At 37.3% G+C, this 4673-nt stretch overlaps 1 pseudogene; it reads right to left on the bottom strand.

Moving 5' to 3' along the window:
• Positions 1 to 3880: 3880 nt before the first annotated feature.
• On the bottom strand, positions 3881 to 4377 carry LOC132050940 (ubiquitin-conjugating enzyme E2 7-like; annotated as a pseudogene).
• Between the last annotated feature and the right edge of the window lie 296 nt (positions 4378 to 4673).

Here is a 4673-nt window from a genome sequence, read left to right as displayed (position 1 = left end):
CACTTGTTGAACATAACATAAACACTTATAACTTCAAACATAATCCTATCCTTTGAGCTTATGTGACTAACCTATGATGCAACTCAATGCACGAGAATGCGGGATGTAACATGAAACGATGGATTATGCAAGGAGGTGGTCTTTGCTCGTGTGATCATGGTGTGTGTGTTGTTTGGGTAGGGTGGTCGAGTATAGTTTCTAGGTGGAGTAAGCTGCATGGAAAGGTATGTAGGGGACGCATGAGTAAGAGTGGTGCTAGGTGGTGGTGGGAGTTCCATAGAATTATGAGTACCTTGGGCTGCTAGTTGAACACGGTGAACTGGTTGGAGTTGGAGTGTGAATTTCAATTCCATGAGAATCTTGAGTTGGTGAGGTTGGAGTGTGCATGTCAATCAATGCCATGAGATTCTTGAGTTGGTGAGCTTGTAGTCTGCATTTCAATTGTCTGCAGATGTTGATTTTGAGTAGAAATAGCTTCAAGGTTGAATGGTTGTGTGTTTGCAAGATCTTGAAATAAAGCATGGTCACTATGCATGTTTACTGGTTGTTCACTTGGACGTGAATCAACCTCAGGTGAAGGAGTACTATTCTGCTTCAAGTATTCTTGGAACGTAGAGAAGTGCATGACACTTGAATCTGCAGACAAAGTATCCTTGTAGACACAAACAGTAAGTAGGATTCATCAAAACTAACATGCCATGAGATAAAAACCTTTCTTGTTTGAGGATGATAACACCGATATCCCTTGTGGAGTAGACTATAACCTATGAACACACAAGGAAATATTTTTGGTTGAAATTTATTTTGATTTTGTCCTTTGAGATAGGGGAAACATCAACACCCGAAAACTTTCAAGGTATTGTAGTCTAGTTCTTCTTCATGTAACTTAGAGAATGGGGATTGCATGCTCAATGTAGAAGTAGGAATTTTGTTGATTAGAAAAATCGCAGTAAAAAGGATTCAACCCAAAGGACCAATGACAAATTTGCATTAAAGAGCAGAGCTAAACCAATTTCAACAATGTTTCTATGCTTTCTTTCGGCCACTCCATTTTGTTCAGGAATATGAGGACACGAAATTTGTCTTTTGCTATCATTTTGAGCCAAGTGATTGATGAAGTTTAAACTATCGAATTCTCCTCCACTATCACACTAAAATACTTTCAATTTCCTTGAAAATTGATTTCTACCAATTTTTGGAAAACTTAAAAAAGTAGATAGAATTTCAGATTTTCGCTTTAGAGGATATAGCCAAGTAAATCTTGTGCAATCATCGACAAATATAACATAATACTTTATCCCTTGAGAATATGCAATAGGAGCATGTCCCCACAAATCACTATGCACTTTTGCTAACGGCTCAATTTCTCTTTTATTTGACACTTGAAAGGGTAACTTACCACTTTTTCCCAATGGACAACTAGTACAACAGAAAAATCTTTATTCCATCTTTTGACATCAATCAATTTATTGCTATGTAGAAAATTAAGAATTCTTAAATGTGGATGTCCTAGTCGTTGATGCCAAATTGTGTCCGAGTTCTTCTATGCTTTTGTAGTTTTCAACACCTTATGTAAATTTTCCTCCAAGGTGTAAAGATTAAGTCTACTATTCCCTTTGGCTAGAATTGTTCCCCTTCTCTTGTCCTTAACAATAAAACCCTTGTCAGTGAACTTGAGAGAGCATGGATTATCTGTAACAAGCTTACTAACAAAAATAAGGTTTCTCTTGAGTTCTGGCACGACAAAGACATCTTTCAAATGTAGGTTCTTTCCAATATTTTTCTCTCCTAAGTGCGTGATTGGTAATTTGTGACCGTTACCTACCATAACAAGATCAGTTCCCTTAAACAGAGATGAATTTGTAAGAATACCGGAAGAATACACCATATGATTGGTAGCACCAGCATCTATGTAGAGATGATTGTCATGTTGATCACCCAGTGTGGCTGCTAACGCTTGTGGTACATCTTGTTGTGCCCGATAGGAATAATTCCTAGAAACAAGAAAGAGCTGTATGGTTGTTCCTTCCACAAATCTGACATGGGTTATTTTTTTTAGATCTTCTTTGGTTGATTTGATCCAGTTGGTTGTGTGGTAAATTGCTTGTGATTAGAACCTCCTCTATTTCCTCTTCCTCGTTGGTTCCCCCTTCCTCTAAAAGAATATCCACAGCATCGTCCCTAGGTTTTCTGTGCCACAAAGGCACTAGCTGGGTCAAAACTAGTTTGCGTCTCATGTTCGTCTCCATCTTCCCTCCTTTCAAATCCTCTAAGGGAATTCACAAACTGACTAAACGTAGGGTATGGTGGCTTACCCAACATCACAGTGCAAACTGCGAAGGGTCTTGTATTTGCTTCCAATGGTTTGTGTATAGCCATGAGGCTATCACAAATCCCTTTAAACTCCTTTATATATTCATCAATGGATTTGGACCCGAGCTTCACAATTTGAAGTTTTTGCTTCAATTGAAACTCCTTGTCTTGCTTGCTTGTAGGTAGGCATCCTCAAGACAAGCCCACATACATTTCGCAGTTGAGCATCCTATAATAAGGAATATTGACTCTTCTGTCATCGTTCCCGAAATCCAACTCCTAACAAGAACGTCGTGTTCTTCCCATTCAGTAAATTTTTGGTTTGGCTTCGCCTCTCCTTTATCATCCTATATAGTCTCCGATGGAGGGTCCTCCTTAATGACCTTGTTAATTTTTAATGTTTGCATGAGCTGAAGGATTTGTGCCCTCTAAACAAGGTAATTTGATGGTTTTAGCTTAATGGGACAAATTGAAATAAGTTGGTGTAGTGAAGAGGGTGAGAGGGCTAAGGTTGTGCTGTAGTTGCGGCCATGGCTGTTTCGAGAGGTGAAAAAAAACGGGGCTTCAGGATCGTGTCGTTTTAGCTCAGCCTAAGCGTTGATATCATGAAGAAAATTATAATTGGAATAACTTTCAGAAGTTAAGCTTTTGCTTCTCTTTTCTCTGTAATCTTCGACTGCCTCACCTGGCTTATAAACAAGTCATAGCTAGTAAACCTACCAACTTATGCTTTCCTCTATTATCTCTATCTATAGATATTTTACATGGAAGTAGGACTCTACATGTCAATCTACACAGCTAACTAGGATACTGCTTGACAGTAGAATAGACGGCTAGGGGTGTGGGAGTCCTAGTTTGTGTGGTTGTCTAACAAAGGGAAGGGAGCTATGACGGCGGAAGCTGAATTTAAACTCTATGACTTCAATCATAAGAGGCAATCTTAATATTAAATTTATTATATTCTTCAAAATTATTGGTTCAAACCTATTATGGATGCAATTTTAATGAATTTTCAACCCGATTCTACAATGTTGTATCCCGTTAGATACAAATAGAAAAAGATGACAATAAGACCTTGGTAAAACGAAAAAATAATCACTAAACTGCATAAAAATATAAATTTACTTCAAGAAATATTTAAACAATCTAATAAACCAAATCATAACGCATCCAATTTGTCAAAGCCCTAAACTTTAAATCATCACCTTAACAGAAGTTTTGATTCCCTCAAATTAATCCAATACCAAAATAATATTCCTTTGTCCCAATTTGTGAGACACGATTTCAATTTCGAAAGTCAAACAGTTTAATTTTGAACATGAATTTGAGCATGAAATCTTAAAAAATTTTGAAATAAAATTTACATATATAAATACTACGTAAAAAAGTACTAAAAGACGCATTAATTGATAATTCAAAATATATTTAAGAGAAATATGACAAAATTACAGTCAAAGAAAGACTTGTTTCAAACTCGAAATACGAAATGTCTCACATAAATTGGAATGAGGGAGCAATACTTCTAAAAAACAAACAAAACCTTCTATTTTCGTCAAGTAAGTTTTTGTCACAACATCTCTTGTGACCTCCTCACGCAACGTTTCACCTTCTTCACAAACTCAACCCCATTATCCCTCCATTCCGTAGCCGCATCAACATAATACTCTCCACCGTACTTGTAAGCATCGATATTATACTCAACATAATACTCTCCACCGTATGCACGGGTGTCCACCTCTCACTCGCAAGCTCATAAAAATACGGATCATCACCGGGTGGATGAAGGATCGATATGCAAACCCTACCATCCTCATAAACGTTAGGGTGCCAGATATCCGTTGTGAATTTCACCGTTGGAGGGTTATTAGGGTAGTCTTGTGGGAAAGACATGGTGGCGTTGAAGAAGCCACCGTCGAATAAGGTTTCTGGTGGACCGATGATTGTGATGCTCCACTAGAATACGTTGTTTTCGTCTATTAAACCAGCTGAGAAACCGTCCACCGGGTGCCGGTTTAGGTCTTTGAGTTGTTTTTGGAGGAGGAGAGCGGCTTGTGATGCAGCCATTATTTATTTTTTTGAAGAGAAAAGAGTTCTTCTATTGGGTGAGTTTTTGTTTGCTTGTACGGGGTATATATAGGTAGGGACGTTTTTATAGGCTTATTTATGGGGGTATGCGAATCTACAGTTTTTAGTCAAATTAGATATTTTATTTACATATTTTTTGAAATTAATTTAATATTATATGTTGGCGATCATGTTCTAAAAAAGGTCCGAAAAAAGGAGAAATTATTGAACTTTTCCTAGTTTGGTTAAATTCCATCGATTATTAACCTTTTCTTTTGGTTTTCCCAGTTTATGTT

The sequence above is a fragment of the Lycium ferocissimum genome, chromosome 3 (genome assembly GCF_029784015.1).
Source record: "Lycium ferocissimum isolate CSIRO_LF1 chromosome 3, AGI_CSIRO_Lferr_CH_V1, whole genome shotgun sequence".
In the NCBI taxonomy this organism is placed as follows: Eukaryota; Viridiplantae; Streptophyta; class Magnoliopsida; order Solanales; family Solanaceae; genus Lycium; species Lycium ferocissimum.
This window is presented reverse-complemented; position numbering and strand designations above follow the sequence as displayed.